At 39.6% G+C, this 14,526-nt stretch overlaps 1 long non-coding RNA gene across 1 annotated transcript; it reads right to left on the reverse strand.

Moving 5' to 3' along the window:
- Positions 1-429: 429 nt before the first annotated feature.
- LOC131200090 (uncharacterized) lies at positions 430-8,520 on the reverse strand. Its single transcript, XR_009155495.1, has 3 exons — positions 8,462-8,520; positions 7,327-7,483; positions 430-748 (listed from the first exon to the last, which is right to left on the reverse strand). It is a non-coding gene; the product is annotated as an uncharacterized LOC131200090 (long non-coding RNA).
- Between the last annotated feature and the right edge of the window lie 6,006 nt (positions 8,521-14,526).

Here is a 14,526-nt window from a genome sequence, read left to right on the forward strand (position 1 = left end):
CTTTTGTCCTATCTCCTCTTTCACACACACTTTTGTATAGAGGCTTACAATTTGTTCATCTTATATAGCATTTTAAATAAGAATTGCAAGGACAAAGTTATAAGCTTTCCATTGATGGAAGGGAAAAAGTTTCCACATCTGAAGGCTACAATAGATCAATTACTATAGTTTAAGTGCTTAGAACTCAGTGTAAATTCTAGGGAATACATATATGCACACACAAATACAAACTAGAGTTCAACAGTTTGATCTTTAATTGATTATTATATTGTAGGAGTCAATGCTTTCACATACATCATTGGAAACATTCACTCTCAGAAAGGGCACTTATGATGGCAAGTCATAGAGGAGAGAGATTAAATTCAATCAACTGAGAAGAAAATCACAATCCATACTAGTCTTCCATGAAAATCAAGTAAGCTTTCACAACGTCATCTGTAAGATGAACTTCCCAAGTAAGATGCTGTCCAACCAGTTACTGAGAACAGAGCAAATAAAAGTAGTTCTAATACCTACGATAAGACAGGGTTAAAGACAAAAGGACATCCATCTGATGATATGCCCTGAGGCAAAAGAAAAATTTTGTGGTGCAAAGATTCATATAAACTGGTATGCGGAGTGTCAGAATCACGAATAAAAGTTGACGCTGTTCAAGCAGAAATTTCAAGATGCATCAGTGACGTTCTGGCAATCACCATACTGAAATGGACTGGAATGGGGCCACCTCAGAGGAAGATGAGATATTCAACTGAAAACAAGGAAAACAGAGAGAAAATGAAATGTCACATATTATGTTCAAATGTTCATATTAAAAAAAAATGTACATATAAAGTTGTGGTTCCTTTATAAATACACCAATGTAGTTAATTTGGCAAACTTTGCAATTTTCTTACAAGAGCATCTGTGAGGACAGTCAACAACATCAACGGCAAAGACGAGTAGATTATCACTCTCTTTCTAGTGCATCATGAAGTCTTGTAACCTCAATTGCCTTCTTATACTTACCATTTTGATGCTGTCGATCCATTCCTGGTCTCCCATTGACGTGCTAATCAGGTCCAAGCTTGGTTAATTTTTCTGATTAACTAGATGCTGCCACCTGCTAAAACATGCTGATAGCTAAACTTTAGGTTGGTTCTTTGAAATTAATATTCTTGCTTGGTTTCCAAGATGTTCTGTGTTTATTTAAACTCATTTGCATTGGTTCCTGTTAATTTACATTTACAATAAACAGATGTTTCAGCAATAGATTTGTTTTATTACATGCTAATTTTTGTATTCCTGTCAGGAGAAATCACTCACATTTAAAGTCTTTGTTGTTTCTCTTGTTCTATTGAACCACTCTTGTAATCTATTAATCTAATTTTATTATTTATATTCTTATCTAATTGTGTACTGTTTCAGACCTGGAAACCATTTTTTACCTTTGAGCCTTCAGGCCTGCCACAAATTCTACTGTGGGAAAATGGGAGAGGGGATTGCATGGAGTGAAAATGATAGGTAGTCAAAATAACATTCTTTCCAGAAAGTCAAGGCCGCTTTGCCCTGCAGCTGTGCTGAGAAGACTGGGGAGGTATCTTCTCTTCTAGGGTACCTGATTGGTTTGTGTGATGAACAGGTGGGTGATGGGCAAGGACTTGAACTTTCTTTTTGGTGAGGAAAACCCAGAAGCTCTCAGATTCAGGTTTTCCCAGATGTGCCAATATGACATCTCTAATAAAAATTAGCTTTGAGGAGTTTGATTTCATGGGGGGAGGGTGTTATTTGGGACCCTGACATACTGATTGTAAATTGCTCAGAACTATTGAACACTATATATATATAACTGGAAGGGGACGACAGAGAATGAGGTGGCTGGATGGAGTCACCGAAGCAGTAGGCGTGAGCTTAAATGGACTCCAGAGGATGGTAGAGGATAGGAAGGCCTAGAAGAATGTTGTCCATGTGGTCGTGATGGGTCCGACATGATTTCGCAACTAACAACAACAACATATACAGCTGAGGTCATTCTCAATGATTGCAGCAACTGTAATGAATATAATATAAATATTTAAAACAATATTTACAAATAAGGAACTGTCTCTGGGAAATCAGGAGCAATGAATGCAATCCTGTCTCTAGTAATGGTGATATAGTAATCACTTATTCCAGTTTTATTTGCATCATCTAGAGATCCTTGGTCACAAATTTTCCAATTCTTGCTGTTCTTTTTGTACCTCATACATTTTTTTTAGCTCTTACGACTTTAGATTGAATTTGTGTGAATGTCCACCGATCTATCACTCTACCCATATCTTGTTCTAGTTCCTGTTTCTTTTTCAACTCTCCCTGATCATTTATCAATTCCTTATATCTAATTATCTTATTTTTCTCCAGTAAATTTGGATATATCAATGCTTCTGTTGGCGATAATCACAATGGGATTCTTGTATAATGTTTTTGTTTTATCTTTTTCCAAATCTGCAGCAGTGCATTCCTGATCCAGTGTGTTTGAAAATATTTATGTGTTTTATACTTCTTGTCCCACAGGAATGCATGCCACCCTACTTGTAGATCGTGTCCTTCTATTGTTAGCACTCTATTGTTTTCCAGCTCCATCCAGTCTTTTGGTCGCAAATTTTCAAGATCATAAAAAATTGCCTTGGTGAATGAAAGCAGGGGGTCTAATGTTTAAACCTGGCCTATCAAATGTTTTCTAAGCACTTCCATTCTCTATTTTTCTCTAGTACCTAGTATTCTGTTATGATAATCCATAGGTTTTATTGGGTCTGACTTCCATGAATTTTTATAAATTTTATATCTATGTTGCAAATATGGACACCATAAGATTCTTGCACAGGTAGTTCTTGACTTATGACCACAACTGAGCACCAATTTTCTGTGGCTAAGTGAGATGAGTTTTGCCCCGTTTTACAACCTTTCTTTTTATTTATTTATTTATTTATTAATCGAACTTATATACCGCACCATCTCCCGTAGGACTCAGGGCGGTTCACAGGCATATTAAAACAGTACAATAAATAGACATTAAAACCCAATTAAAACTAGATACTATCATGGCCTGGTCACTAAAAAATAAAAAACCTATAAAAACCCCATTAAAATATGCTAAAACCTTTTATCTTAGGCTAGTCCTGCACGTTGAAACAATAGAGTCTTCAGTTCTCGTCTGAAGGTCCGGAGGTCGGGTAGTTGTCGTAATCCTGGAGGGAGCTCGTTCCACAGGGCTGGTGCCGCCACAGAGAAGGCCCTCCCCCTGGGGGCCGCCAACCTACATTGTTTGGTCGACGGCACCCTGAGGAGGCCCACTCTGTGGGAGCGCACAGGTCGTTGGGAGGCAATCGGCGGCAGAAGGCGGTCTCGAAGGTATCCTGGTCCTAAGCCATGGAGCGCTTTAAAGGTGGTCACCAAAACCTTGAATTGCACCCGAAAGACTACCGGTAGCCAGTGCAGGCCGCGCAGGATAGGTGTTATATGGGAGCAACGCGGTGCTCCCTCTATCACCCGCGCGGCCGCATTCTGGACTAACTGGAGCCTCCGGGTGCTCTTCAAGGGGAGCCCCACAGTAGTTAAGTGAATCAGTGCAGTTGTTAAGAGAGTAACATGGTTGTTAAGTGAATCTGGCTACCCCATCGACTTTGCTTTTCAGAAGATTGCAAAAAGGTGATTGCAACGACTGCGAGACTCTGTGACTGTCACAAATATGAGCCAGTTGTCAAGTGTCCTAATTTTGATCACACGATCAAAATAAGGATTCTGCAATGGTCATAAGTGTGAAAAATGGTGATAAGTCACTTTTTGTTCAATGGCCACTAAAGAAAAGGTTGTAATCAAGGACTACCTGTACTGAAAAACCTTCTGTGCTTTCATACTGGGCTCAATTTAAGGTGCTGAAGTTATTCTTTAAGATAAGAATAGCACAAGTTCTGACTATCTGAGTGATTCTGTCTCTTGCTATGAACCTAGCTGTTACTTAAATCAAAAGAAGCCCCAATTCCTGAAACTTAACTATCAAATAGGCAGAAGAGAGTTGTCTTCCTGGGTGGCTGTCAAAATTAGGGAATACAACTGCTCAAAGGGACTGGGCAATTCCATCTTTCCCAGTTTATAGACAAACTACAAGAACTCAAATTTTATTTTTGTTGACGGAATTTAGATTTTTAATTATCCTGATTTACATTTTGCCTTGAATCTGCCTTGTATTTTTTTTCCCCCTTTCCTTTTTAACATTTGCACTGTTCATTGCTGTAACCCATCTTGAGTTGTTTTGTGGGAAGAAAGTTGGAAATAAATTAATAGATAATCTGGTGAGAAATTAATATGGTTCAGAGTGAAAATCTTTAGTGAAGATATGTTAAAAAAAAACAGGAAGAAGAAAGACTTCAGTGTACAAAAAGATGAGGTAGATCTGATGCAGATTGAAATTTGGAAGTCAGATTAGCACCACATTGGTTTAGGATATTTCCACTTGCTAAGGTGGTGTAAATGAATTCAGGATCATCATGCATAACATGTAGATAATCACTGCACTGTAGCTGTTTCCATGGGCTCTGGATAGTTTATGCATAATTTCTTCAGATTCTTAAAAAGCTTCAGAGGATTTCATTGGCTGAGATGGTTGCACCATGTTCTACTTTGATGAAAAATATCACGGAAACTCTTTTGATAACTTGAAACCAAAAAAGATGGTGACATATTCCATGAACTGTAAGAATTATTTATGGATACTACAGCCAGAATCTTGCAGGAAAGAAGTGATCAGGTTCAGATGATTTATTAATGAATTATATGATGTCCAAGCGTATAATCTACAATGGAATGTCTGAAATGAAATAATTACTATAGTATGGCCTAATCTTATGTTTTTGAATTTGAAGTAAGATGGGAAAATGTACCCTTCGAGTGATTTTATTTAACACAGACTTTTATGAGTCTATGCCTCTTTCCCAAGGAATTAGCAAAATTATTGAGACTGAATTCTGCAGCTCAGTTCCCATGGCAATGTATGTAGTTTCTTTCTCCTCAAGAGTGCTGATCTTTAACATACCGTACTACAAAGGACTGTGTGTAGAGAATAGCTTATAGGATGTGAAGAATTTTACTGTTGTTTTGGGTGCATTAAAAAAAATATCTCTGGCTCTTTTCTGCTTTCAAAGTTCAGTAAGGAGAGGTAAACGATTACTAAAATCTAATCCACCCAGCTTTATAATCCTAAAACAAATAAAGGACATTATTTCTGTTGTTCTCATTTAAGATTGTGCATCTCTGCATTTGTATATATGATCACTTCAGCAGCTGCATGGAAACAATAGGAGCTGATTACAGATTTATTTGTCAAAGTTCAGTTGTTATCAGGATTGTTATCAGGGTGTTACAGGAAATAATGAATGTTATTTATAGAACAAAACCCCACCAAGGAATAAAAACTTCCATTATTTATGACACCATGTATATATGCCAAAAGGATATTGAAGTCTCCTTGATATACAAGGAGAAATGTTTTGGAAATTATAGACAACTATCTGGATAGGTAGTTCAAGGGGACGCGGTAGCTCAAGGGGCTAGGATGCTGAGCTTGTCGATCGAAAGGTCGGCAGTTCAGCAGTTTGAATCCCTGGTGCTGCCGTGTAACAGGGTGAGCTCCCATTACTCGTCCCAGCTTCTGCCAACCTAGAAGTTCAAAAGCACATAAAAAATGCAAGTAGAAAAAATAGGGACCACCTTTGACAGGAAGGTAACAGCATTCTGTGCACCTTCGGTGTTTCGTCATGCCAGCCAAATGACCAAGGAGACGTCTTCAGACAGCGCTGGCTCTTCAGCTTTGAAACGGAGAGGAACATTGCTCCCTAGAGTCGGGAATGACTAGCATGTATGTGCGAGGGAAACCTTTACCTTTTTATCTGGATAGGTGAAGGTGCAGTGATATTATGGAACCACCTCAGATCATCAGTATCTACAGTAGTGGCCAAAATTGTGGAAACCTTTTGGAAAAAGTTTATTTTTGAGGTTTGATGGATAATAATACCACTTTTTTTTTTGGAGTTTCAAGATAATCATATTCCACTGCTGGAATGGCTTGGGATAGATTGCTCAAATAGGATTCCAACTCTCAGAAGCAGTCCCAATCAGGATTGTAGTTCAGGAATGGATGTGAATGTTGAGACCTTGTATTCCCTTTATTACCTTTAATACTGTCCCCCACAAAAAGCTGAAAAGTGGACCATTTCCATTCACCTCTTACAATAATGTCAGAAAATGAGTAGATTGCCACCTGCAATAACATGTGTTTCACACTGAAAAGAGAACATCATTGAAACACGAGACCCTTTCATACACAGCCGGCAAACAGAAGCAGCTGTATTCAGTTTCTGAAATCAGCAGTTGGATATCTCAGGTTCGCCGGAATGGAAAGATAACTTGCTGAAACCCTGAATGCAATAATACCCACCAGGATCATCCAAGGCATGAAGGTCATACCAGCCAGCTAAAGCAAGCAGACATTTAGTCAGTAGCAACACAAGAAGATGTTGAATATGAGCAACCACTTCAGTGACAATGGCACAAGCATAAATTTATACTGCATGGAAGACGGCAATGATATACCACTCATGAACTTTTATCAAGAAATCTGCATACGTATAAAGCATAAAACTATTGACCATATAGTGCTGGATGATGGATCCCTTAGATCAGATGGTACTCAAGGATAACTGGGACCCTTCTGAAGTACCAGTGGTGTTTTATGAAATGGCTGAATTATTAAATATTTTGTTTATAACCCCTGCATTGCAGAAATGTGGAATTAGGCTGCAGCATGGAGAAGTAAAACGCTTGACTGTCCCTCTCCCCTTTCCCCCTCTTTTCAGATGCTTTCACAATCCAAAAAGAGGGCCTGAATATCATGGATATCTTAGGTAAACTCTAATTAGGTTTTTGATATTCCTGAGTGCAAAGAAATTGAGACTCTAATCAAATCATGTCCTTTATTTAACTGTCGAAGGTTCTATTTCAGTTTCTAATAGCCTCTTTTCCTCTCTGTGTGAGTCCTTCAAAGAGCCTTCTAAAGAATTTAACATGGAGAAGGGTTACTTATGAAATCACAACATTTTACACCAAGAAATACCAACTTCTTGGACAATAGATGTCATTGAAACCAGTTCTTGCTCATGCAAAGTGCTTTTCCTTACCTTTGGAAGAATTGGGCACTAACTGCACTACCATTATAAATCCATCCACAAGATGGCTTCAATTTCTTTTTCCCAGTTTATCAATATAAGAGGATCAATGAATTCTCTATCAGAGTGGCACAGAGGAGAAGACACTTACCTCCCACTTGGAAGGTTGAGAATTCAATCCTAGGCAGTGACAGATGTTTCTCTATCAGGGCGCAAAGAGGAAATATCTTCTGTGAACTCCACGTAGGCATCAGGAAGGGCATCCAGGCAGTAAATGCTCAGCTCCATTCAGTCGCCCTGACTCCATCCTGATAAAAGGGATTACAGGGTCATAAAAATGAAGATTGAAATCTGAATTTATGGAAAGCAGCTGCATCTTTTCTTCGGATCATTTGGTTGTCCCTCTGAGCCTGTTGCCTTGAACTTGAAAGCTAAATTTACCCAAATTTGATCATTATTTAGATGGGAGACCCCTAGAAGCCTAAGAGCTGATCCCAGCATACCCATGCAGTGTTCTTTGCAGTAGTCCTCAAATGGCTTGCTATATTGACTTCCTCTGGGTGAGCAATTGGAACCATCGCACCAAGGAAAGGAAAGTGGCTTAACCCTTTTTCATGTGATATTTTCTGAAATATTGTCATCCAGAGGGAGTACTCCATTTCAAAGGAAGAATAGAATAGAATAGAATAGAATAGAATAGAATAGAATAGAATAGAATAGAATAGAATAACAGAGTTGGAAGGGACTTTGAAGGTCTTCTAGTCCAGGGGTCTCCAACCTTGGTCCCTTTAAGACTTGTGGGCTTCAACTCCCAGAGTCCCTGGCTGAGGAACTCTGGGAGTTGAAGTCCACAAGTCTTAAAGGGACCAAGGTTGGAGACCACTGTTCTAGTCCAACCCCCTACACCACTTCAGACAAATGGTTATCCAACATCTTCTTAAAAACTTCCAGCGTTGGAGCATTTAGATCTTCTAGAGGCAAGTTGTTCCACTGATTAATTGTTCTAACTGTCAGGAAATTTCTCCTTTGTTCTAAGCTGCTTCTTTCCTTGGTTAATTTCCACCCATTGTTTCTTGTCCTGCCCTCAGGTACTTTGGAGAATAGCTTGACTCCCTCTTCTTTGTGGCAGCCCCTGAGATAGAAATATGAGTAGCTGTATATTTTTATCCAGGGAGTGGACGGGGGAGGAACTAAACAAAAACAAACAGTATTATTAGGGGAGACTGTGAATGGAAAAACCAAAAGAAAAAAGAAGTAAAACTCACCCAGCTAATATTATATCTTACCTTGCTCAGCAGCCATTTCTCTCTTAAAAATGTTAAAGACTGTACATTTTCTGTTTTTTTTCCTGTTTTCTACCGGGAATAAAATAAAAAGGAAGAATTGTAATCATCAACTGATCTTGTAAACATAATGTACTTTGTTTTTCCCATCTGTCTTTCCAGATGTGACTAATTATGAAGAATCTGCTAGGCTACCCATTATGACACCGCTCCAGATTAAAGGGATAAAACTTAAACGTAGCAGATAAGATGTTCTTTCTGCTTTGTCCAACAAATTTTTTTAAAAAATAGATGCCATCAACTCTACAGATATAAGCAGTAATTAAAAGTTTTGCTTGATCTTCATATGATATGCCAGAGGTCAGAATATCAAAAGTTGGGAGGACAAGGAAGAAGTTCATTCAGGTCTTTTGAAGAATGTAACTCTTCGAAGTTCAATAAAGTTATGTGCAGCTAATCAAAGTTGTTGAGATCTTCCTGTACTGCTAAACTTCATAGCAAGAAATTGATGTCTAGTTTTATTGAAGCTAGAATTCTGCTGGTATCTAATGTCTGTAGGACAAGAGAAATCTACATGGCAGAAAAACAATGCATAATCTTTTAATTACAGATGGAGACTTTACATTGGTTGTGTTCACCCTGATACAGCTCACTTGTTTGTAGGTTGGTTGGTTTTTAATTAGTCATCACATAAGGGTCACCATTTTATTAATAGGTAATTTCTATAATATGTTTTCAAAATTCAGATTGTGTTCACATTTCTACATTGTTTGGAGGCCTACGCTGGAGAAATAACAGGGCTTTAGGAATTTTGCCCTTTTAAGAATGTCTGAATCTAATGTTTTTGATCGCAAAAAAAGCTGTTTTGAGAATTCTGTGTTATGATTCTAAAGAAAAATGAAGGGATTGATGGAGGAGATATATTTGCTAGTATACATCACAGCAGTGGTGGTATTCAATTTTTTTTTACTACCGGTTCTATGGCTTGGTGGGCATGGCTTGGTGGGCATGGCAGGGGAAGGATACTGCAAAATCCGTATTCCCTCCCCACTCCTGGGGGAAGGATATTGCAAAATCTCCATTCCCACCCCACTCTGGGATCAGCCAGAGGTGGTATTTGCCGGTTCTCCGAACAACTCAAAATTTCCACTACTGGTTCTCCAGAACCTGTCAGAACCTGCTGAATGAGGTAGAGGGGGAACAGAAAATTGTGGAGAAGAGAATGAAGCCAAACCTTTCAGCATCAAAGCTCAATTAAAGCTTTTGTGGACCATAAGTACTCAAAATATAATATTAAGATCTAGAGTTATAGAATCATTGGACTGTCATGTCAGACATCAGATCCAATCTGAAATCTGCTTGGTTGAGAAATTAATATTAAAAAAAGGAGAGATGGCTGATACATTTCATCTGAAAACTCTAGCAAACTATGTATCATCCCTCTAGGTAAATTGTTGCGTTGTTGAATAGTTTGTCCTGTTAGTTCCCCTTCACTCTCTAACATCCAAACTTTAGCTGTATTTTTGTTATTTCAATCATTATTCTCTGACTATCTTTCTGAGACAACAAAGAACATGATTTGACCTTCTTCTGTGTGACATTCTTTCAGGAATTTGATCAAAACTATTGTACTCACCTGACATGAGTCTAAACCTTCCCTATTCCATTACAGTTGCTTTTTATAAGATTTTATTTTTAGCCTCTAAATAATTCTCAATGTCATCACCTTAAACTGTCCAGAACTGGATACAACTGGTTTCTTTATAGCACGGAATCAAACAGAATTATTAATTCAGTTTGTTGAATTCAATTATTGATTGTATTTTATTTATCTATCATTATTTATCAAATATTTGAAACTGCCCATCTCTGTCATAGAGGACACTGGGAAGAGTGCAATGATATATATATATATATATATATATATATATATATATATATATATATATATATATATATATATATATATAGGTCTTTGGTTGTTCGGGTTTTCTCCCGTGTAAAATTGGAAGTGTCTTGGCGACGTTTCGACGAAGTCTCATTCGTCATCTTCAGGCTTCAGCTTCGTGCTTCTGGGAGCAATGTGTGATCGCAGCTGTTTCTTCCTTTTAACTGCTAGTGGGGGTTTGAACTGATTGGGTGGGAGCTTGAAACCAGCCTGACCAAAATCAACCCCGATGACGCTAACAAAATCAGACTCGAGATCTCCAACATCCTCTGCACCAGCAAGCCACCCAAAAGCAACTTACCCAAAGAGGAACAGACAGCACTACTTAACCTGAAAAAAGATACCAGCATAATAATCCTACCAGCAGACAAGGGCAACGCCACGGTGGTTATGAACACATCTGACTACCAAACCAAATTAACCAACCTACTCCAAGACCCTGCATACAAGCCCCTAAACACAGACCCCACCACCTACCTAGAAAAAACCACTAGATCCAAAATAAAAGCCTCCCCCATCAGTGAAGAAATCCAACAAAGAATCATTCCCAGAGAGAAATCATCCAGATGCCCTAAGCTCTATGGCCTCCCCAAAGAAGGAACACCACTCAGACCCATAGTCAGCTCCATAGGCTCACCTCTACAAAACCTAGCCAAATTTCTCGCCAAACAACTACAGCCCTATGCAGAATCCATCACCTCACACGTAAAAAACTCATTCCAGTTCATAGAGATCATAAAGAAACAAAACTTACAGCCCAGCGACCTACTCGTGAGCTTTGATGTCATATCCCTCTTCACCCAAGTGCCAATCAAAGAAGCCTTGACAGCTATCCAAAACAAATATAACCCCCCCAAGCACATCCTAGATCTGACCAACCACTGCCTATCCAACACATACTTCATCTATAATGGACAAAAATACAAACAAGTAGAAGGAGCACCCATGGGATCACCCTCTCACCTGTCATTGCCAATCTCTACATGGAACACTTTGAAACCCAAGCTCTAGAAAAATCTGATCACAAACCCAAACTCTGGCTCAGATATGTAGAGGACACCTTCATAATCTGGCCACACGGAAAGAAAACTTGACAACTTCCTCACACACCTCAATAGCCTACACCCCAAAATACAGTTCACCATGGAAACAGAAGTTAATAACCAACTTCCTTCCTGGATGTCTTAGTCTACAGAAACCCAATGGCTCCCTAGGACACACCATCTACCAGAAGAAAACACACACAAACCGCTATCTGCACGCACTCTCACACCACCACCCAGCACAGATCAACTCCGTAGCCAAGACACTCATCTCCAGAACAAAATGCTTAGCTGATGAACAACACCTAAAACCGAACTAGACACTCTCACTAACGTACTAACATCCAATGGATTCCAAAGAAATAAGATTACCAAGCTAATCCAAAAAGAACCCCCCACTAAAATCCAAGACAGAGAACAAGAAAACGGCACAGCCCTCCTCCCATATATAAAAGGCACCACAGACAGAATCAGCAAGATCCTCCACAAACACAACATCAAGACAGCATTCTGCACAAACAGAAAAATATCCACCATCCTAAGAAACCCCAAAGACAAAATTGAGTTAGAAAATCAAGGAGTATATGAAATCCCATGCACCGCCTGCCCCACCACATACATTGGACAAACCAACAGAAGAATAAGTGCACGCATTGAAGAACACAAGAACTCATTCAAAAAAGAGGAACCAACTTCTTCCCTGGTCCAACACTTTAAAGTCACAGGACATGATATTGACTTTAAAAAGACCAGAACTATCGCCAAAACTGAACACTTTAACAACAGAATAATCAGAGAAGCCATTGAGATAGAAAAACGCCCACACAGCATGAACAAACGAGATGACACCTCCCGCCTACCAGCCATTTGGAAACCTGCCCTTATTGACAAACGAGTCCCTAACACGAGGAATGACACCAGACCCACACTCACGAGGTCCACACAGGATGTCACCACCGCACATCCACCCAGAAAGCAGACCCAAACCCACACTGATCATGAAGCACGACCAAGGACCAGAAGCCAGACCGCAGCTGCAACATTAGCCATTTCAAACCCCTCCAATCCATACATGCAGCAGACTGACACCCACTATGAAGATGTAGCACGACCACAAAGCCAAACAACAGCTATGCAGCTCACCAGCTCAAATCCCCCTGCAGCACAGACTAGACTGAGCACAACCAAGCCCCCACCAACACAGGACACACCCCCAGCCAATCAGAGCACAGAAAAAACCCCATCCAATCAGAGCACAGCCAAGCTCCCACCCAATCAGTTCAAACCCCACTAGCAGTTAAAAGGAAGAAACAGCTGCGATCACACATTGCTCGAAGCTGAAGCCTGAAGATGACGAATGAGACTTCATCGAAACGTCGCCAAGACACTTCAATTTTACGGGAGAAAACACGAACAACCAAAGAACTATATACAAACACCCGTGAAAAGCTCAGAAAACACACACATATATATATATATATATATATATATATATATATATATATATATATATATATATATATATATATATATATATATATATATATATATATATATATGTAGTCTTGGTTTTCTTATATATATATATTTGTTTTCTGAGATTTTCACAGGTGTTTTTATGTAGGTCTTTGGTTATTCGGGTTTTCTCCTGCATAAAATTGGAAGTGTCTTGACGAAAAAAACCTCCAGGAGATCACATTCCCAGAACTCAGGACGTTTCCACACAGCCCATTAGCCAGGTTGTTACAACACAAAAGACTAATGAGCACACAACTAGGACCACACCCACACAGGATGCTACGAAACAGCCAACTAATCTGCAAACACCCACCCCACCTACCAATCAAGATGCAGCCACACAGCCAACCAACCCGCTTACAGAAACAAAGCCTACACTCCACACCCCACCAGTATTTATATAGAGACAGCAGCTCCGACCACGCTTTGCTGGCACAAGCACGAAGCCACAAACACCAGCCTGAAGATGATGAGTGAGACCTCGTCAAAACATTGCCAAGATACTTTCAACCTTACACGGGAGAAGACCCGAATACGCCAAGATCTACATGCCTATATATATGCAGGTTTTGGTATGTTCGGGTCTTTTCCCATGTAAGATTGGAAGTATTTAGGCAACGTTTCGATGAGATCTCACTCATCATATTCAGGCTTTGGCTTTGTTCTTATGTGAGCAAAGTGTGGATTTTAAAATCCACACTTTGCTCACATAAGAACAAAGCCAAAGCCTGAAGATGATGATGATGACATCCTGTGTGATCATGAAGCACGACCAAAGACCAGAAGCCAGATCGCAGCTGCAACATTAGCCATTTCAAACCCCTCCAATCCATACATGCAGCAGACTGACACCCACTATGAAGATGTAGCACGATCACGAACACGAAGCCAAACAACAGCAATGCAGCTCACCAGCTCAAATCCCCCTGCAACTTAGACTAATCTGAGCACAACCAAGCCCCCACCCAAACAGGACACACCCCCAGCCAATCAGAGCACAGCCAAACTCCCACCCAATCAGTTCAAACCCCCACTAGCAGTTAAAAGGAAGAAACAGCTGCGATCACACATTGCTCCCAGAAGCACGAAGCTGAAGCCTGAAGATGACGAATGAGACTTCATCGAAACGTCGCCAAGACACTTCCAATTTTACACGGGAGAAAACCCGAATAACCAAAGACACACACACACACACACACACACATATATATATATATATATATATATATATATATATATATATATATATATATAGTTTAAAAAGGAAAGAATGGATTAAAGTTAATATTCAAAGTAAACTAAAAGGTAGGGAGGGTATTAATTACTATATATTATAATATATAATATACAACTCGCTGTATATAATATACAACTGGCTTTACTCGTGTCCCGAGTGGTGATATCTCCCGGAACCTGAACCTTTGATTGATGTTGTGCAATGCCAGGTCCGTTATGAATAAGGCCCCCCTCATATTCGATCTTATTCAAGAGGGGGGAGCGGACCTAATGGGCATTACGGAGACCTGGTTGGGCACGGAAAGGGGGGTTCCCCTCACCGA

This window comes from Ahaetulla prasina, chromosome 5, assembly GCF_028640845.1.
Source record: "Ahaetulla prasina isolate Xishuangbanna chromosome 5, ASM2864084v1, whole genome shotgun sequence".
Taxonomy (NCBI): Eukaryota; Metazoa; Chordata; class Lepidosauria; order Squamata; family Colubridae; genus Ahaetulla; species Ahaetulla prasina.